This window comes from Camellia sinensis, chromosome 11 (assembly GCF_055761805.1).
Source record: "Camellia sinensis isolate YWXY chromosome 11, ASM5576180v1, whole genome shotgun sequence".
In the NCBI taxonomy this organism is placed as follows: Eukaryota; Viridiplantae; Streptophyta; class Magnoliopsida; order Ericales; family Theaceae; genus Camellia; species Camellia sinensis.
In genome coordinates, this window is record NC_138971.1 from 142,654,742 (window position 1) to 142,677,478 (window position 22,737).

Sequence of the window (22,737 nt, forward strand, 5' to 3'; positions counted from 1 at the left end):
TCAGAGATGCGATGTTAGCCGCGGCGTAGAAAGACAACAAGGGCCGACGGTAGTGCAGGCGCTAAAGGGGGAGTAGCGAGGGCAAAGAGCGATGGCGGAGAGTATTAGGTGCGTGTGTTTTGAGAGAGAGATATAGAGATGATAAATGGAAAAGGAGATGACAAACAGAAAAGGGGGAAAAAAATAACTAGAACCCTATTTTTTCAATGCTGCTCAATACTCAAAATTTTTCCCACCAAAATTGGTGACAACATTAATTCCTCACCAAAAAATCTTAAAAATATTAAAAATTATTAGTGACGAAAATATATTTCTCACTAATAATTTTATAATTGGTGACAAAAAAATTTCTCACCAAAAGTCTGAAAATTTTGGTGCCACCCAAAAAAATTAGAGGGAAAATCTTTGGTGACGAAATTTAATTTTTCCTCACCTGAAAAGAAGTATTTATTGACGAAAATAAATTTCGACACCTATAATTTTTTCTTTTTTATTATATGTAACAAAATTTTATAATTCGTCACGAATTATTCTTATTTAGTGACGAAATTTATTTTCTTCACAATTTTTCGTCACCATAAGTTACTTTTCTTGTAGTGGCTGTAGGTGAAATGTTTTGCATCTTTAGCAGTGGAGGTTTTTTTTTTTTTTTTCCAATTGAGTTTGAAATGGATTTGAGAAGATTGAATCATATGGTACTAGTATTGAACTCAATTAATTAGGGTGTTGGCTATCATGATAAACTACTGAATCAAAGTTTTTATAATATTAAATTATTAGATTACATTTTTTAATTAAAAGTTTAATTTAAAGACATTGCAAATATATAATTAGGTATACAAAATATGTAGTAGAACTTAAATTATATAGTGAACATGTTAAAAAATAACCTACTGTGTGGGTGAAAATCTGACCACACTGCCCGTTTAGTGATCAGCTGGAGAACACAAGCAGAATAGATGGCTTAAGCAACCTGAAACAGAAAGAAAAAGCTCCGGCGGTGGTTCTTCCACCCGGGGGCACTCCGACGATCAAGTCAATATATCTCTCAAAGATAATCAAGTACTAAACTGAATACTCAAAGTATAAATTACATACCTTGGACCCACGGGGGTGCCTCTCTTTTATAATATACTCAATCCAAGTCCCACTAGAAGTATGACTTCTATGAACTCTAATTTACTGTTTACTCTGGACTCTTTTAAGTGATAAAGATAAACTCCCAAAGAGCTCTATCCTTATCTTGATTAAATCCCCTTTTTGCCTTAGGACTCTTGCCCCTTATCTCGGATTCCGATATCTTCGGAGATGACCTCGGCTTCTCCGAGATTACCTCGGCTTAACTACCAGGGCACGTGGCACCTCGACTGACACGTCGGCGTCACCATGCCACGTGTTGGTATTCAGAAAATATATCCCCACAACTGCCCCCTAGGTTCTATTACCTCGGCATTCTGAGGTGATGGAACCTATTCCGAAATTTTGTTACTTCTTTTCTAAGTAATGGTTCAAAAACTGATTAGCCAAGATTATCTATTTTCGGCCGACGTGTTCTCTTCGGAGAACAAGGCTTCGGTCGTACTCTCCCACGCGCATGAGCTGTCATGCATATCTAACTGTTTCTTTTACGTGTTTCGTCTTCATTGGAGCGTGTCAGTGACGCGCCTGAAGCTGTCTGTTCGTTCGTCTGCGCCGTCTGACGCGTACGTTACCCTAGGCGTAATGATTGCCCTAATTTTGCCGCTGTTTCACATTTTTGACAAAATTTTTCTCTTGCCTCTATCTTTTCTTCACTTTTTCATTCCGTCTTCTTGCTCTTTCTCTCTCTGAAAGCTCATTCTTCTTTGAATCTGCCATCGCTTCAGTCTCTCTTCTGGAACTGCGCTTAATCCCTCTCCCTTGCAAAGCCTTCTTTTGCTGTTGCAACCAATTTCTGGGTTTGGCGAGCATTGCCTTGGCTTTATTTGTCCTGGTAAGACCCTTTCCTTTACTTCTTCCATTCTCTTTATGTGCTTTTGTCTGTCTGTTGCCATTACTGATCTTGTTCGAGGTCTTGGATTTATTCGTATCTTGAATTTGTGGCTATACCTTGGACTTCTATGCTTTTTCATCATTCTCTTTACCGCTGTTCTTGATTTGTTTCTATATCTCTATTGTTTCTGAGAACTATACCTCTATTCTTGAATCTGAAACTTCGTCTTTGTTTTCTCTTTTTTGTGTCTGCCCCAGATCTGTGCCCTCGATTTTTATCTTCATACTTCATAGATTTGGGATTTGTCTGTAGAACCCTTAATCTTTAGGGAAACCTGAAAAACGCCCATTTTCTGAAACATATTCCTCGTAGTTTAAGCCGACATAATGGGTATGTGGAGGCATAGGGTAAATACCCCAACAAAACTTGAATACTTTAGGCAAGAATTCTCTATCCCAGCCGACGTTCACCTTAAGCTGGCTGGGGATAATGATACCATCGTGCCCACAGACCATACAATGCCTTTTCCAATAGTTGCTTTTACCGAATGTGGACTTCGGCTTCCACTTGATCCCCTTTTTCGTCAAGTTCTCCACTTCTATAAGCTGAACCCCATGCAACTTACTATCAATTCCTATAGGGTAATTAACGGTATTATTGCCTTAGCTAGGCAAGAAAACCTTAGAATCACCCTAGCCGACCTTCAATATTGTTATACTATGTGCCCTCTTGATCTGAAGGATAGGGGTTTTGTCTATTACCTTAAGCCGAGATCCACTCAGTACAAAATTATAGTCGACCTCCCAGACTCCAACAAGGGGGCTGGAGATGATTTTCTCATTGCTTCTGGAAATTGGGAATTTGGCCCAGATGAAGATGTCCACCTCTACCCTCTTCCTCGAACAATTACAGAGGGCAAGAGTAAGAGCCCTGAGTCAACACTTAGTTGTTTTTACTTAAGACTTTCATACTTTTTGTTTCTGACGTCTGTTTCTTTGCAGATCTCCATCAGCCACCGAAAAATTTTCGTCAATCCTTCTTCCCAGGAACAGATCTGAAAACACTTCTTGGCCTTCCAATCCATAAACGAAAAGCCCCAGTATTACTAAACTTCATCCCTACATACAAATCCACCTTACCCGACGTCCCAAGGAAAAGGAAGAAGAGTCTTTCTCCACCCACAGCCACAACCCTAACTGCTTCTACATCCCGAACAGATCAAGAGTCCACATCTGACCCAACCGATCTTCCATCAACTTCGGCCCCCTACTTAATACTAATTCCTGAACGTAAACGTCGAAGAAGGCTTGTAAAGACTGCCGAGATGGTTCGTCCAAGGCCCGTCGTTCAAGACCTTCTCGCCGATCTTCCAACTGACACCGAAGCCGGACCAACGCAATCAATGCTCCCACCCAAACCAAAGAGAGCTAAAAAGGCTCAGCCTAAGGCCAAGGCTACAAATGCCGAGGCTGAGGATGCTTTGCCGATTTCGAAACTAGCGGAAAGCAAAAAATCAGCCTCTACTTCAACAAAGAGGTCTGCTGAGGGCCAACCCTCAGGATCTACACAATCAAAGAGGCCAAGGTCATCGTCTGCGACGACCTCGGCTTCGAAGAAGCCCGACGTCCCCTGGGCCCCTGATCTATCCCTGGAGGATAGGCCCATTATGGCTAGTGAAAGTGCTGATGACATTAATGTTGCTGTCGCCCTTAGCACTGCTCTTCTTCTACCAAATGACTTGGAACGAAATGGCAAGCTTAGTGAGTATGAAAATTACGCTCTTATGCTCCAACACTCCGCTCAAGTAAGTATTTCTGTTTGTATTTGTGTTTTTTCCTTCTGTTTCTTTCTGAGAAAATTTTCTGATACTTCTGTTTTCATTCAGGCTATCCAACACGCCCATTCATTTTCAATGCAATCCTTTGAAAATCGTCAAAGATTGGTTGATATGAAGAGGGAAGCATCTTCAATGAAGAGAGAGATAAGGGCCCTTGAAGCAAAAATGAAAAAACTGGAGGATCAGGCCGAGGCTGCAACGAAAGTTCAAACTTTAGCTCTTGAGAAGGCCGAGGCTGCTGAAGCCGTTAAAAAAGTAGCTGAAGCCGAGAAAAGAGAGGCTGAGGCTAGGAAGGCCCAAGCGGAGAAAGAACTCCAGCAGGCACTGGCCACCAAAGAGGCCGAGGTCAAAGAGGCCGATGAAAAGGCCTATGCTCAAGGTATGGCCGATGTTGCAGAAGACTACAAGCTTCAAGTCAGGCAGGCATGCAACAGGGGATTTTCCCTTGGTTGGATGTCCTTGATAAAGAAGCTTGATCTTCCTGCTAACTCGCCATTGCGCAAGGCCGACGCTATTCCCTTACCATTTCCTCCACCTCCTCCTGAAGGTGAATCAGAGTCTGAGGCCGATGCTGTGGATGAAGATGAAGAACAAGATGATGGTGACGCCTTGGTGAGAAAACCCAAGGATGCTGCCGAAGCCAAATCCCCTCCTCCTGCTGAGCAGGTTATGGACTTAACTTTGGATGAGGAGGGTGATGAGGTTGAGGGGGCACCCAAGGAGACTGCCACTGGGGAGCTATCGTCCAATCTTCTCCTGATAGAAAGAAGTGTTGAGGAATCATTGGCAGAGATTGATGCCGAGATACAAGCGGAAAAAGTGGCCGACGAGGTTCCTCCAGAATCGTCCGAGGTCCCAGTCCCTGCAGTGGCTAATATTGAAGAAGCTTGACAAAATTGCCTTTTGTATTTTTTCCTTCTTTTTCTGTACTTTGCACTTTGTACTTTTTTACTTTCTGGATAATGCAAAACTCTTTCCTTTGGCCGACGTGGTTTCTTTAATATGTAACTGCAACAGTTCTTTCTCTGGATGTTTTGATCTTGTGATATTCTGTTGACTGCTTCTGCAAAGTCTTGTACTTTGAAAAAATCTTTTGTATGTTGCTTCCTTTGTGCAATCTTCTCGGGGTTACATACTTCGGGTATAACCATAAAACTTTTACTTCGGCAAGGAAACTGTCCTGCAATCTTTTCATAAATTTCAACAAGTATAGAACATATAATTCGGAATGCAAACTTTTGCAAGCTTCTTCTTAAGTTTCAACAAGTTTTAAACGGTTATCTTAGTCTTACCTACTTGTAAATTGCTACAAATTTCAACAAGTAATGAACAATATACTTAGCCTTTATTTTAACCTGTAACTTTCTGTGTACCTCAGCGGGTGATCGTATGTCGGCTTAACATAAACTTGTAAATTGCTGCAAATTTCAACAAGTGTTAAGCATCTTCCCTAGGGTTTAAACAACCCACATATTGCTATGAGAACTTAAGCAATAACCTCGGCCTATCTTCGACTTGTAAATTGCTACAAATTTCAACAAGTGAAGATAAGGAATCAGCTTAATTCCAACTTGTAAATTGCTACAAATTTCAACAAGTGAATTAAGGAATAACATCGGCTTAACTTCAACTTGTAAATTGCTACAAATTTCAACAAGTGAAGATAAGGAATCAGCTTAATTCCAACTTGTAAATTGCTACAAATTTCAACAAGTGAATTAAGGAATAACATCGGCTTAACTTCAACTTGTAAATTGCTACAAATTTCAACAAGTGAAGATAAGGAATCAGCTTAATTCCAACTTGTAAATTGCTACAAATTTCAACAAGTGAATTAAGGAATAACATCGGCTTAACTTCAACTTGTAAATTGCTACAAATTTCAACAAGTGAAGATAAGGAATCAGCTTAATTCCAACTTGTAAATTGCTACAAATTTCAACAAGTGAATTAAGGAATAACATCGGCTTAACTTCATCTTGTAAATTGCTACAAATTTCAACAAGTGAAGATAAGGAATCAGCTTAATTCCAACTTGTAAATTGCTACAAATTTCAACAAGTGAATTAAGGAATAATATCGGTTTGACTTTGCCTGAGTTTGATATGTCTTCAATAAACATCCATGCATAACTTTATCAATCATATATGTTGAAAGGATTCTGAAAAGACTTTATTGATGATATCGGCTAAACAATGATGTTTATCTAATGGTAGAAAAATTTCAAATTACAAGTATTCCAAGGTCTGGGCAATGCTTTGCCCTCATTGTCCTCAAGCCGATATGCTCCATTGCCTAATACTGAAGTAACTCTGTAGGGTCCTTCCCAGTTTGGGCCAAGCTTGCCCTCCCTGGGATCCTTCTTGTTCCCGACGACTTTTCTTAGGACTAGGTCGCCAACTTGAAAATCTCTTGGATTAACCTTCTTGTTGTAAGCTCTGGCAAGTTGTTGCTGGTATACTGCGAGCTGAATCGCAGCTTTCTCTCTTCGTTCTTCCAATAAATCCAGGTCTCGGGCTAACAGTATGTCATTGGTGCCATTCTCTACTCCCTGGGTTCTGATCCCTGGGATGCCGATCTCCAATGGGATGACTGCTTCTGTGCCATAGGCCATGGCAAAGGGGGATTCTCCTGTTGATCTTCTCGGCGTAGTCCGATATGCCCAAAGTACGTTGGGTAATTCGTCCACCCACTTTCCTTTTGCTGCCTGGAGCCTCTTCTTTATTCCATCCAGGATTACTTTGTTGGACGCCTCTGCTTGTCCATTGCTTTGAGGAAAACTTGGTGTTGAGAAATAATTCTTAATCTTGAATTTTGCACAAAAGTTTTTGATAAGTTTGCTGTCGAATTGTGTTCCGTTGTCGGCAACTATTGCTCTTGGAATCCCAAATCTGGTGATTATGTTTCTCAAAAAAAAATTCTTGACATCCACATCTCGGATTTTGGCAAGAGGTTCTGCCTCTATCCATTTTGTGAAGTAGTCTGTCGCTACCAGCAAGTATTTTCTCTGCCCAGTTGCCTGGGGAAGTTGTCCAACCAGATCCATGCCCCATTGGGCAAACGGCCAAGGGCTGGATACTGGGTTTAGGTCGGCAGCTGACTGATGTATCAAAGGTGCAAACTTTTGACATTGTTCACACTTTTTTACATAGGCTTCGGCATCCTTTTGCATGTAGGGCCACCAATACCCTTGGGTAATGGCCCTATGGGCTAACGATCTGCCCCCAGCATGGCTTCCACAAATTCCTTCATGAATCTCGTAAAGAAAATCTTCAACCTGCAAAGGGTGTACGCACCTTAAAAGTGGTCCAGTGAAGGACCTCCTGTAGAGATGGCCTTCCGCTGTTAGACTGAATTTGGCTGATTTCAGCCTAATTTTATGTGCTTCTTTATGGTCTTCTGGCAGCTTTCCTTCTTTTAGGAATGCAATGATTGCATCCATCCAGCTTGGTCCAAGGCCCACGCACATTGCTTCTTGTTCGGTGCTCTGTTAGAACCACGATCTTATGTGCCTGAAAGTAATGGCTCAATTTCTTTGAGGCCATCACCAAGGCTAGCATTAATTTTTCCAGTGGTAGGTACCTTGTTTCCGCGTTAGCCAGAGTCTTGCTTACATAATAGACAGCCTTCTGCTCCCCTTTTTCCTCTCGGATTAGCACTGCACTGACTGCGTGTTCAGAGACTGCTAAGTACAAAAACAATTCCTCCCCTGGGATTGGGTTAGAAAGGACCGGGGTTGTGGTTAAGTACTTTTTTAGGTCGGTTAAGGCAGCTTCACATTCTTCCGTCCATAGGAAGTCTGTGACTTTTTTCACCAGGTTAAAGAAGGGTCTGCACTTGTCTGAGCTTCTGTTGATGAATCGGTTTAGGGCTGCGGCCCTTCCAGTGAGCACTTGAACTTGCTTTGCCGATGTCGGACTCTGTAGTTCCAGGATGGCCTTGATTTGGTCTGGGCTGGCCTCAATGCCTTTTCTTGTTACCAGATATCCTAGAAATTTACCTGACCCAACTCCGAAGGCACACTTCGAGGCGTTGAGTCGGAGCCGATATCTTTTGAGTATGTCAAAGACCTCTTTTAGGTCGGCAAGATGACCTTTTGATTTCTTGGTCTTTACGACCATGTCATCGATGTAGACTTCTACTGTTTTGCCAATTAGATGTTTAAACATCTTTGTCACTAACCTCTGATAGGTTGCTCCTGCGTTTTTCAGCCCAAAAGGCATTACCTTGTAACAGTACAGGCCTTTCGGGGTGATGAACGCGGTCTTTTCCTCATCTGGTGGGTACATAGCAATCTGGTGGTACCCTCTATATGCATCTAAAAAACTCATCCTTTCATGCCCCGAAGTGGCGTCTACCAGTTGGTCGATTTTGGGCAGAGGAAAGCTGTCTTTGGGGCAAGCTTTGTTGAGGCTGGTAAATTCTACACAAACCCTCCACTTGCCATTCTTCTTTTTTACTACTACTGTGTTGGACAGCCATGTTGGGTACTGAACTTCTCGGATGGCTCTGGCTTCAAGGAGTCTGTCTACCTCTTCTTCTACTGCTTCGACATGCATTAGCGTCGGCCTTCTGGCTCGTTGAATCACAGGCTTTGCCGATCTGTCGACATTCAGACTGTGGCAGGTGACCTCGGGGTCAATGCCAGGCATTTCATAAGGTGTCCAGGCGAACACCTCTATGTTTGCCCTTAAAAAATCTTCCAGTTCTTTTTCCTCTTCTCTAGCTAAGCCTGAGCCGAGAAGAAAAAATCGTTCTTCGTCGCCCTCCTGGACGAGGATTTTCTTTAGCGCCTCTTCGCTTTTCTCGGTTGGTTCCTTCCCGACGTCTTCTAGGACTTCCATGTCCTCATCTTCAACTTCTGCTTTCTTTGGCTCCCGTATACTACAGGTGGATTTTATTGCTGCCATGGAGCAAGTTTTGGCTTGTAGTTGATCCCCTCTAACTTCTTCAATCCCATTCTCTGTTGGGAACCGGAGTAGTTGATGCAACGTCGAGGGAACTGCCCCCATTGCATGCAACCATGGCCTTCCCAAGATGATGTTGTATGGTGAGGGTGTGTCAATTACCAGGAATTCCGTCCTGATCTTCTTAGTGCCGGCTTGTACTTCTAAGCTTGTTGCACCCAGTGGCCATGTCGGTGTTCCGTTAAAGCCGACCATCGGGCCGCTTGATTGTTCTAGGTCGTCGGGGTGAAGGCCTAGCTCTTTGTAACATCTGACATACATGATGTCACAGGAGCTGCCTTGATCTATTAGGATGCGTTTTACTTGGCACTCCCTAACCTGGAGGGATACTACCAAGGCATCATTATGCGGATGTTGGACCAGTTCTAGGTCGGCTTCAGTAAAGGCTATTATTGGCCCTTGGCATTCTTCTGGCCGATGTCTCTTTTCCCCGACTTGGTAGATATGCTGTAAATGTCTTACCCTCTGGGTTTCTCCTCTGACTTCGTTTTCGTTGACCCTTGAGTGGATCACATTAACCACCCTCGGTTCTCCTGCTTGTGGTAGCTGTGCTGGGGGAGGGGGTGCCGCTGGTGCTTGAGGCAACCTTGCCTGCTCTTCCCTTGTTCTGGCCTCATCGACCAGGTCCCTCAGAAGGCCTTGTCTTACCAGGTCCTCCAAGTGTGCTTTTAAGGCTCTGCAACCTTGAGTTGGATGCCCTTCTTCATTGTGGTAGGCACAACGTCTACCAACGTTCCTTCCCATGAATTCCCCCGGTGCTCTTGCTGGAGCCCTGAAATAAGGTTGATTTCGAATCCGATCTAAGATTTTATGGATTGGGATCTGGAATACCGTTGTTACCGCCTGTTTATTTCTCAATTCTATTTCTTGTTTGGTCGGTCCATTGTTGACTCGGCCTCGCTTTGGCGAGCCGTTTCCCTTTTCTTGTTTCACCTCCTTGTTTCCCGATGTATCTTCCTCGGCCCTGGCGTATTTCTCAATTCTTGCCATGAGTTCTTCCATGCTTTTTGGCAATGTTTTTGCCAAAGATTTCCGTAGTGGGCAGTCATCTTTCAGGCCGTTCTTGAAGGATACGACTGCTACTTCCTGGTTACATTCGGGTATTCGGTTGAACACCTCGTAGTACCTCTTCGCATAGGCCCTGAGGCCTTCTTCTTTGGTGATTCGTAGAGCCATCAAAGCATCAACCCTCAGGGGTTGCAGCTTGTTGGTCACGAATCTGGCCACAAACATCTCGGCCAAGCCTTCCCATGTCTTTATGCTTCCTTTTGGTAACTTATGGAACCAATCAGATACAATTTCCCCAAAGGATGAGGGGAATACTTTGCAGAGCAACGGCTCGTTCCCGCTATATAACGCCATTGAATTCAGGTATAGCCTAACGTGAAAGTTTGGATCTGACTTACCATCGTAGATTTGAAACCTCGGCATACTGAATCTTTTGGGCGGTTCGAATTTGTCCAGTTCCACCGAGAAGGCTGTCTTCGGTTTTACTGGGGAGTTTACCTCGGCTTCTGCATTCTGCTGCCTCCTCTTGAGGTAGTCCCTTAAGTCTTCTTTGCTCCTCCCTGGAGCTCGGCTGTCTTTGGATTTTAGTCTTTTTGGTACACTGCTTTCGGCCTCGTGGTGGGGTCGTTTGGATCTTTCTTCATGGGTTGTGTCAAAATGGAGTACTTGCCCCTGAACATGTCGATGTTCCTTGGGGTCTGGATTCTTCATGTGGTGTGTCCTTCGGGACTCTTCTTGCCTCGGCTTTTCCCGTCCGACTTCCCTGGAAGGCCGGTGAGAATGCCTTCCGCTTCTGGTACGCTGAGGGACCTCGGGGATTGTTTTTCTTCCATCCTTCTGAGTGTTGTTCGCCGGCATCGGCGTATCTTGTAGTGGGTATGGTGGCTGCATAACATTATTCTGCATCATGAAGTTGACGACTAACTGGAGGTCCGCCAACTTGTTTGCTAGTTCTTTCACTTCTTCATCCCTCCGTAGGCACCTGTCCCTCCATACCTGGAGGTTATCTTCATAGTAGTACTTTCCTTGGTTTGCACTTTTTGACATGTCGCCTTCTGGGATGACGTCGTTCTCTCTGTGACCCTGGTCACGGGCTTCTGCATTGTGGTTATCTCTTTCGATGTCAAGGTCAATTGGTCTGCCACTCCCAGTGGGAGCGTCATCCCCAATATTTTCCTGCTGTCCGTTACTGGCCATCTATTCTTCCTTCGTTCCCACAGACGGCGCCAAATTGTGTGGGTGAAAATCTGACCACACTGCCCGTTTAGTGATCAGCTGGAGAACACAAGCAGAATAGATGGCTTAAGCAACCTGAAACAGAAAGAAAAAGCTCCGGCGGTGGTTCTTCCACCCGGGGGCACTCCGACGATCAAGTCAGTATATCTCTCAAAGATAATCAAGTACTAAACTGAATACTCAAAGTATAAATTACATACCTTAGACCCACGGGGGTGCCTCTCTTTTATAATATACTCAATCCAAGTCCCACTAGAAGTATGACTTCTATGAACTCTAATTTACTGTTTACTCTGGACTCTTTTAAGTGATAAAGATAAACTCCCAAAGAGCTCTATCCTTATCTTGATTAAATCCCCTTTTTGCCTTAGGACTCTTGCCCCTTATCTCGGATTCCGATATCTTCGGAGATGACCTCGGCTTCTCCGAGATTACCTCGGCTTCTCCGAGATTACCTCGGCTTAACTACCAAGGCACGTGGCACCTCGGCTGACACGTCGGCGTCACCATGCCACGTGTTGGTATTCAGAAAATATATCCCCACACCTACTTACTGTCAGTGTGAGTTTCTTAAAATATAAAAAATTGATATTGTATCATATTAAAATACAATTTTGCTATGATTGAAATAGCACAATCTATTAGAGATGGTCTAACTTACCAATTTTCACACCGTATTTGGATTAAAAATTAAAGTGGAAATTTGATGAGAGAAAGAAAAAGAAAGAGAAAAAAAATAAATAAGCTCCTATTTTATTTATTTTTTCTTTTTCCTTTTTGTTTTTCTCCATAAATATTTTTTTAAATCTTTAATTCAAACCTAACCTAATTTTGATTACTTTAGAGCAGTATAGAAAGTGAATTATAGTTCTCCTCAAAAAAATAAAAATAAAAAAATTGAAAAAGTGGGTTATAAAATTTGTTTTCTCTCTATTTCACTGCCCCCCTAAACATATAATTAAGTAGAGAAGCTTATTACACTCCATCACCGTCGCTATCGCCACCATCACGTCGCTTCCTCTTTTTTTTGTCAAACTTTTTTTTTTTAAATTGACTTTTTAATATAATAGATATATAGATTGATATCTAAAAAATTTTAAAAAAAATATGTAAAATATTAAAAAAATTTACTAATTAACTAAAAATAAAAAATCCAAAAATAAAAAACTCAATTTTTAAAAAAATAGAAAAAATTAGGTGATTATTTTCCCTATGGTTCCCTTTGATTAGAAAGAAAATTTGGTTGAAAGTGAAAGAGAGAATGAAATTAAAAAAAAAAAAAAGAAATAGCAAAGAAAATATATTTTCTTATAAATATTTGATTAAGATGAAAATTTTGTAAGAATAATATAGAAAAAATTAAGAGTTCAGTTACAAATAACTTACACATTCAATTTTTCTTTTTTTTTTAACAAGAAATTAAAAATTAATTATAATGTTAACATGAATTATATAAAAAATTAATTTTCTTTTATTTTTCACCACTTTCAAACTGAAGAAACTCATAATTGTATTTTACTTTTTTTCTCTTTCCCACACTTTCTACCTATTTCATGCTATTATATGTCAATAAAATTTTTTTTCCAGAAGTTTAAATTGAACTATTAAAAATCCTAAACGATGAAGGAAAAGTTATAAGCTCATAAATTATAATTTTTTTTATTTCATTCCATTATGTGACTCATAATTTTTTTTTCCCCCTATTGCGGTAAAGCAAAAGTTATGTTATGCACTCCTAAACGATGCATAATATAAGGCCTGTTTGGTAGAACTTATAAGCTGCTTATTTCAGTTTTTAGCTTAATTTAAGCTAAAATATTGTGTTTGGTGCAGTTTAACTTAACCAGCTGATAGCTTAAATCAAGCTATTTCTCAGCTTATCTCAAAAGCTGGTCAATGGTGCTTAAACTTTTTACTTAAATGCGCAGCTAGTGTTGAGGGGCTAAAATTACTTAAATGCCGTCATCAATATCCAAATATTAATATTATTAATTAATATTAATTAAAAAATACAAAATTGTATATTTCTAAAGAAAAAGAAAAAAAATCAATATTAATTGAAAAATAAATATTAATTAGTATTAATTATTAATAAATTCATATTTTATATTTTTATATTAATTAAAAGATTAAAAAAATGTATATTTCTGAAGAAAAAGAAAAAAAATCAATATTAATTGGTATTAATTATTAATAAATTAATATTGTATACTTTTGTAATGAATTAATTATTAATTGATACTAATTAATAACAATTGTTGATTATTAATATTAATTGATACTAATAAAAATTAAATATTAATATTGATTTATACTAATTAATAATTTTAATATTAATTGAGGCTAATTAAGCCATTAATTGATACTAATTAATAATTTTAGTATTAATTGATACTAATTAAGTAATCAATTGATACTAATTAATTTATAATGGAAAATAATTGTGACAATAATACTTCCATTATATTTTTAGCAAATGTATCAATTTTTATATTAATTGATACTAATTAATACTACTTATATGAACTTTTATTAATGAAATATTTTTTAAAAAAATTAAAACTGAAAAAAATGACAAAATAATTATTTTTATATCATATAAGGGTAGAAAGGACAATTATACAGTAAAAAGCTATTTTACAGCTTATTAACCAAACACTATTCTGTTGCTTAAATTCAGAATCCCACAGCTGCACCAAATAGGTTAACAGCTTATGTTCATAGCTATAAGTCATAATCTGTTAAACTATAATCTATAATCACTTTTGCACAGCTCTACCAAACGAGGCCATATACACCTTATCACAAAATATGTAATTTTATTACAAAAATAGATAATATCAATCATAAAATATGTAATGTCATCATAAATTGATAAATTTTTACAACTTTAACCATAAAATTTTGGACATTTTATTATATCAATTTGTGGTAAAATTATGTATTTTATAATTGATGTTACAAAATTTTATGATAAAATTATAATTTTTTTATAATAGGATGAATATGGTATGCACCCAAAAGGATCTCCGATAACCAAAAAAACCAAAAAGTTTGTGACATCACTCTCGTTATTTTTTGTACGAAAAAATTGGTAATAAATCCAATTTAAAGAAAGTATAAAACATTAGATCCATTGAATATTTTTTATTAGTAAGAGGTTCATCCTTTGTGAAATAGTTTGGTGAGAAATCTTTTTGTTTGTTTTGAAGGAAATTTTGTTTCCAATTTTACCTCTTAATTTATCTGTTGATTTTTGTTGACTATTTGTTCAAATTTTTTCCTATCTGTTCAAAATTTTTCTTATCTGTTCAAATTTGTTCCTTATCTGATCAATTTGTCCCCTATCTATTCAAAATTTTTAACTATCTGTTCAATTTCTCCTATCTATTCAATTGTTTACTATTTGTTGAAATTTTACTACTTGAACTGCTGAATTTTTACACCTATCTATTCAAAAAAAATTCTATACAAATTTTCTACCTAAACTTTTTAACTGTTAAATTTTATTTTATTTGTAAAATTTTTTTTTCCCTTTGTTTGTTGAAATTCTTATATATCAAATTTTTTTTTTTTTTTTTTTGTTACTATATGTTCAACTTATCAAGTATATTTTTCTTATTTCAACACAACTGTTCAATTTTTTGAATATATCAGAACATTTTATCTGTTAAATTATCAGAGCAATTTTAAATAGATCAAAGCCACATGAGGTCCCTTATCTGTTTAAATCTAACTGTTATAATCCCTAGCTGGTGCAATTTGTTTTGTCATTATCATCAACAACAACAATAATAATAATAATCAACAACTAAAAAAAATAGGTATATGTTCACCAGATCTACCACAACAACAATAATAATAATAATCAACCAAAAAAAAGAAAAAAATAGATTTGGAAGAGAGAGAGAGAGAGAGAGAGAGAGAGAGAGAGAGAAGATCATTGTGATTACCCTAGAACATATAATATCTAGCATTTAGTTAATTAAGGAGATTTTTATTTTAATTACCCATTATTCTGATTTAATTTGGGGTTTATAAGAATTATTCATTCTGATTTGTATATGATTTGGTTGATGATTTATTTTGGAATTAAAAATTGAAAGCCTAAATGGCTCAAGAGAGTATAATTTGTGAATTGAATTATTTTAATTTCGAGTATTGGACCATATAGGAGTTTAATTAGATACTTGATTCAGATTTATAAAATTGAGATTTGATTAATTGGGTCCAAATTGGAGTTAATTAAGTTATGAGGATTGGGAATTAAGATTATTAAGAATTAAATTTATTTATGAGGTGAACAATTGAATATGTAATTTATTGACAGAAATCTTGAGTTTGATTGGAAATTGAAAGCCTTAATGATGTAAGAAGCCAAAATTGATGATATAAATAAGTTTAATTTGATATTTGGAGCTTCTTAAAAAATTGATTAAAAATCTGGAATGGAATGTCCATTCTAATTTTGCATTCTCTTTCCCTTTGTTTGGTATGCCTTAACAAAATGTGGGAATACCTGTTTTTTCTTCCAACCTAAGGAATAGCCATTTCATTCCATCATGGAATTACCATAATTATTTTTTTGTTGGCACTTTAAAAAAATTATTATTTAACTACTACCAACATTCTGTTCTCCTACCACCGTATCGCCGCTGCCATCTTATTGTTACCACAATCATCACTACCACCACCACCACGGTCACCGCCACAACCACCACACCACCATGCTACCATTACTATACCACCGATGTCGCCACTACTACTACCACCACTACAGTTGGCCGCCACAACCACCGTCGCCATCATCGTCACCGCAACCACAACACCACCTTACTACCATCACTAAGGCGCCAACAATCTACTACCGCTATCCTACTATCATTTCTATCACCACTACAGATGCCGTCACTATCGCCGCCGCTGATACCACCACCACTACTATGACTCACACCATCACTTTCACAACTATTAATATTATCATGATCTATATAAAATTTTAATTTATTTGTTACTAGCTTATTACAAAAATAAATAAATAAATATTTATTCCATTTCATGAGTTTAATAGGTATAACTAAACATGAGAATGAGAATTATCATCTTATTCATATGGCATTCCATGTTGGCAACCAAACAATCGAATGAGAATGGACATTCCATTCTATTCAACTTTATATTCCATTCCCACTTCATTTCATTCAATCGTACCAAACATGCTAAATTCTTAAATAGAATAGAGAAACCTCAAATACAGAGGGTCTTGGACTAAACTTGGGAATGCAAGCTCATTTATATTGCTCGAGATATAAATGGATGTGCAGATCAAATAGCTAAGGAGGTCATTCATGGAGACGAGCAGTTGAAAATAGTTAAGGTGCCGTCATATCGTCTGAAACAGTTCCTTGTTCAAGAGCCTCCTGATTGGAGAGTTTTTTATTTGTTCCTTGGCTTAGGCCTCTATCTTACATAAGTAGAAATATATATTATATAAATTCTTAAAGTAGGAAAAAAGAAATCTAAAAAAAAAAGGGAAAAATAATAGACTTGTTCACACTACAACATTACGTTGATACCATCCCTGAGATCGGAGCTCAAATAAATACTAGTCTTGCTATTACTGTGAAAAGCAAAATGAGCCCTATTTTGTCAAAAGTTCCAAATTTCTCAACATGAATATAATATAATTCTTTCTTCTTCTTTTTTTTTTTTTACTTATTTTTAGCAGCTCTATTTTTAAAAGAAGACCCATTTTGAAAAAAGGTTTCTATTAGCAATTTTATTTTTTTAGAAGGTTTACTTAAAAAAGGCTGCCATCCCACCCAAAAAAGGACATAGTAATAATTTTTTAATGATTGTTGTTTTCTAAAAATTTTAATTTATTTTTTATGACAAGTAATCTCGCCATGGCAAGACCATTGTACGGGGAGCAAATATTCCGGCGAGCTCGTACTCCTTTCTTCCAAGCTCCGTTTACGTCCGATCACCTGCGAGCAAATAACTGTGAGCTGCCCGGCGGTGTGTGGCCGGAAAAACCCTCCGACGATCAAGTTAGCACACACCTTAGGATAGGGAGAGAGAGAGGAGTGTTAGAGTGTAGGAGTTTTCTTACAAAGTGTTCATCCTTTTTGCGTATGGGGGGCGCAGACATGCTTATATACCTTCTACGCCCCAAATCTACTCCCAGTGACCTCTCAACACGTGGCACTGCTATCCCATCTGTCAGCATAAACCTTGCTGAGCACCACCTAACCCAACTGTCTGCCCATTCTCCTAGGAGCTCGGCAGCCGGGCAGTACCATCTCGGCCATCGTCTGCCATGTTGCGCTTCATGCCCAAGTACTCCAACAGCTAAGCTTAGATGAGGACCGGACTCGGCGGCATCTCGGCAAAGTCGAGCTCGGGACAACTCACACTTGTCTACAGTCGACCTACATACCGAGCAAGCAGGTACCTCGGTCCAACCTTGCCTTTCCTGGTGCTGGACCTTTCACCTGACCAGCTTCATAACCACGGATCCTTGCAGCTCGGTCAATCCACGCACTACCTTAACCGAGCAACTTCCTTCAAAGCCGGGCCACACAACTTGGCACAACACCTGTTCGGCCCAAATCTGTCTGGCCCAACTCTGTCCGGCCCAAATCTATCCGGCACAACTCTGTCCGGCCAAAATCTGTCCGGCCCAATCCAGATCATAAATTTCCCTCTCAATTGCCCCTTAATTCCGTCCGCTCAAGTGTGACTGGGATTACCTATCTGACCGGGGTAACTCTTCCTCGGTTCTTAGTCTGCAAGACGGTGACCGTACTAAGAAGGCGAGCAAGGTACGCTCCACGACTTCCTTCTTGGCGAGCAAGATCAGCTCGGCCAAGGAACTCCAAAGAAGGCGAGCAAGGTCCGCTTCGTGACTTCCTTCTTGGCGAGCAACATCAGCTCGGCAAGGAACTCCAAGGAAGGCGAGCAAGGTCCGCTCCGCGACTTCCTTCTTGGCGAGCAACATCAGCTCGGCAAGGAACTCCAAGGAAGGCGAGCAAGGTCCGCTCCGCGACTTCTTTCTCGGCGAGCAACATCAACTCGGCAAGGAACTTCCAAGGTCGGCGAGCAAGGTCCGCTCCGCGACTTGCTTCTTGGCGAGCAACATCAGCTCGGCAAGGAACTCCAAGGAATGCGAGCAAGGTCCGCTCCGCGACTTCCTTCTTGGCGAGCAACATCAGCTCGGCAAGGAACTCCAAGGAAGGCGAGCAAGGTCCGCTCCGCGACTTCCTTCTTGGCGAGCAACATCATCTCGGCAAGGAACTTCCAAGGTCGGCGAGCAAGGTCCGCTCCGCGACTTCCTTCTTGGTGAGCAACATTAGCTCGGCAAGGAACTCCAAGGAAGGCAAGCAAGGTCCGCTCCGCGACTTCCTTCTCGGCGAGCAACATCAGCTCGGCAAAGAACTCTAAAGAAGGCGAGCAAGGTCCGCTCCGCAACTTCCTTCTTGGCGAGCAACATCAGCTCGGCAAGGAACTCCAAGGAAGGCGTGCAAGGTCCGCTCCGCGACTTCCTTCTCGGCGAGCAACATCAGCTCGGCAAGGAACTCCAAGGAAGGCGAGCAAGATCCGCTCCGCGACTTCCTTCTCGGCGAGCAACATCAGCTCGGCAAGGAACTCTAAAGAAGGCGAGCATGGTCCGCTCCGCGACGTCCTTCATGGCGAGCAACATCAGCTCGGCAAGGAACTCCAAGGAAGGCGTGCAAGGTCCGCTTCGCGACTTCCTTCTCGGCGAGCAACATCAGCTCGGCTGAAACTTCAGAGTTAAACAAATTATCAACTCGCCAGCCGGAGTAAAACATCTCGGCTAGAACCTCGCAGTTGAGCAAATCATCAACTCTTCAGCCGGAGTAAAACATCTCGGCTGAAACCTCACAGTTGAGCAAATCATCAACTCTTCAGCCGGAGTAAAACATCTCGGCTGGAACCTCGGAGTTGAGCAAATCATCAACTCTTCAGCCGGAGTAAATCATCTCGGCTGGAACCTCGGTGTTGAACAAATCATCAACTCACCAGCCGGAATAAATCATCTCAGCTGGAACCTCACAGTTGAGCAAATCATCAACTCTTCAGCCGGAGTAAAACATCTCGGCTGGAACCTCGCAGTTGAGCAAATCATCAACCCGTCAGCCGGAGTAAATCATCAACTCTTCATCCGAAGTAAAACATCTCGGCTGGAACCTCGGAGTTGAACAAATCATCAACTCACCAACCGGAATAAATCATCTCGACTGGAACCTCGCAATTGAGCAAATCATCAACTCTTCAGCCGGAGTAAAACATCTCGGCTGGAACCTCGCAGTTGAGCAAATCATCAACCCGTCAGCCGGAGTAAATCATCAACTCTTCAGCCAGAGTAAAACATCTCGGCTGGAACCTCGGAGTTGAGCAAATCATCAACTCTTCAGCCGGAGTAAAACATCTCGGCTGGAACCTCGGAGTTGAGCAAATCATCAACTCTTCAGCCGGAGTAAATCATCTCGGCTGGAACCTCGGAGTTGAACAAATCATCAACTCACCAGCCGGAATAAATCATCTCGGCTGGAACCTCGCAGTTGAGCAAATCATCAACTCTTCAGCCGGAGTAAAACATCTCGGCTGGAACCTCGCAGTTGAGCAAATCATCAACCCGTCAGCCGGAGTAAATCATCAACTTTTCAGCCGGAGTAAAACATCTCGGCTAGAACCTCGGAGTTGAGCAAATCATCAACTCTTCAGCCGGAGTAAAACATCTCGGCTGGAACAGAAGAGTAGGCCCCTCATCCACTATTATTTCGGACACAACAAAGCTCTTCAGCAAAAGTAATTCACTTCTATTACATTGACAAAAAGAGTATTTGCATTCAGAAGTGTAGGGGAAACAAGTCCCTCAAAAAATTACATAAGGCCGCATTCCATGGCCGGGGTACGCCTTTGCCATCCAAATCCTCTAAGTGGTATGCCCTCTTGCCCGGTTATCTTGTAAGGCTCTTCCTAGTTTGCCCCTAGCTTGCCTTCACCCGGCACTAGTGCGTTGCCCATGACCTTCCTTTAAAACCCAGTCGCCCACTTGCCCGTTGCCATCGAGGTTGTCTCCGCGGTGGACGTCGTTGCATCATCCTCTACTCGGATGTGCTCATTGATGCGCTGCATTAGGTGCCACATGGATGTCTGCAGGCTCATTGTAAGTGAATCCGTCAGCCTATGTCCGAGCGGGAGACCGCGCTTATATTGGGTGATTGCCAAGTTGACCGGACAATCTAGGATCTCATTGAAAGTATCCCAGTACCTGGAGTTGTACGCCTTGAGAGTGTCGCTCGGTTTCATCCTGACACTGAGAAGGTGGTCAACTTCCTTTGGCATTTTGGTGTTGGTTTTGAAACGCGTCACAAAGGCTTCCGCCAACCGCTGCCACCTTTCTATGCTCCCCTCTGGCAACCTCTCAAACCATTTCAAGCCCAGCTCGCCCAAACTTGACGGGAAGATGAGGCACATGAGAGCGTCATTTCGCCTACGTCCGGCCATGACCTGTCGGAAGTGGCTTACATGCATATACGGATCGGTCTTTCCGTCATAAAGCGTGAACTTTGGCTGGTGGAAGCCCGCGGGAAGCGGTGTTGTTTCTATCTCCAGGGAGAAAGGGGTAGCGCTCAGTCTCGCCAAGTCTATATCTACACGGAGTGGTGCCGCTAGGCGGGGTGGGGGCATTCCGACCTCCTCGCTAGCATGAACCCTGTAGGATAGCCGCTGGAACGCCGGTACCCTTTGAGCCTCCCGCCGGCGAGCCCGTTCCTTCAAGACTGCCCGCAAGTCCTCTGAACGAGCGGAATAGGAATAGCTCGACGTCGTCACCGGACGTGAGGCCTGGTAAGTGCTATCTTGCGCGCTGGACTTCTCTGAACGGTGGGATGGGGTGCACTCTCTGTGGTCTACCACTCTATCTACACCCTTCCCCTTGACATGCCGCTTCAACTCCTCCATCTACGCCGCCATTCGCCGGATGACAGCGTCTTGGTCCCTCAACTTGTGTTCCAGACGTCGGGCATGTGATTCTCTCTGCCGCCGATGACCGCCTGGACTTCGTGAATGACCATAACTTCTTCTGCGCGTCTCCTGACTGTCCTCCAGTGAACCTATCCAAGTTTGCCATTGAAAGGATGGCAGGATGTCCTTCTCTCCGTCGGGTGAACTCCGGGGTAGCTCCATCGATGGCGGACAACGGAATCTCGTCGTTGTTCGCCATGGACGGCGATCAGATGAGCCTGGAAGACAAGGTTTTATCTGTCAAGCTTCCCACAGACGGCGCCAATTGTACGGGGAGCAAATATTCCGGCGAGCCCGTACTCCTTTCTTCTAAGCTCCGTTTACGTCCGATCACCTGCGAGCAAATAACTGTGAGCTGTCCGGCGGTGTGTGGCCGGAAAAACCCTCCGACGATCAAGTTAGCACACACCTTAGGATAGGGAGAGAGAGAGGAGTGTTAGAGTGTAGGAGTTTTCTTACAAAGTGTTCATCCTTTTTGCGTATGGGGGGCGCAGACGTGCTTATATACCTTCTGCGCCCCAAATCTACTCCCAGTGACCTCTCAACACGTGGCACTGCTATCCCATCTGTCAACATAAACCTTGCTGAGCACCACCTAACCCAACTGTCTGCCCATTCTCCTAGGAGCTCGGCAGCCGGGCAGTACCATCTCGGCCATCGTCTGCCATGTTGCGCTTCATGCCCAAGTACTCCAACAGCTAAGCTTAGATGAGGACCGGACTCGGTGGCATCTCGGCAAAGCTGAGCTCGGGACAACTCACGCTTGTCTGCGGTCGACCTACCTGCCGAGCAAACAGGTACCTCGGTCCAACCTTGCCTTTCCTGGCGCTGGACCTTTTACCTGACCGGCTTCGTAACCACGAATCCTTGCAGCTCGGTCAATCCACGCACTACCTTAACCGAGCCGCTTCCTTCAAGGCCGGGCCACACAACTTGGCCCAACACCTGTTCGGCCCAAATCTGTTTGGCACAACTCTGTCCGGCCCAAATCTGTCCGGCACAACTCTGTCCGGCCCAAATCTGTCCGGCCCAATTCCACGGCCCAATCCAGATCATAAATTTCCCTCTCAACCATGGTGAATCTAGAGTAAATCTTAAATATGCAAACAATATATATTGGTTAAGTCCCTAATGAGAATTGAACCCAAATTGTCTAGATTTAGGATCAGGAGTCACTGCTATGCGGTTTGCACATTAGTGACTATTGTGCGGCTCATGAGAATTATTTCGGATTTTATTTTCATCATCCGAACCTTTCAATTTTTAAAGAACATCGAGTAGAACATACTTGTCAAAAATCAAGTTGATCGAATATCAATAGACTCTTTATCAATTCACATTTGTATTCATTTTAATGTTTTAAATCACAATTGTCATTTATTTTTGTATATACAAATGTGAGTGGATGGAAGGGTTAACGATATTTGATTAATTTGATTGTTTGCAGGTATGTTTTACTCAATGTATTTAAAATGTGAACGGCTCGGATCATCAAAATGAGCTCCAAAATGAGTCGATTTGATGTACAACAGTGGCTGCTATGCAAGGCGCACAGCAACCACCCCAAGTCCCTAGATTTACAGCTCATCCCAATCCAACTCCTTCACAGCTATGCTACCTGAAAAATCTAGAAATCCCCTAGATGTTGATTTGTGATTATGTAT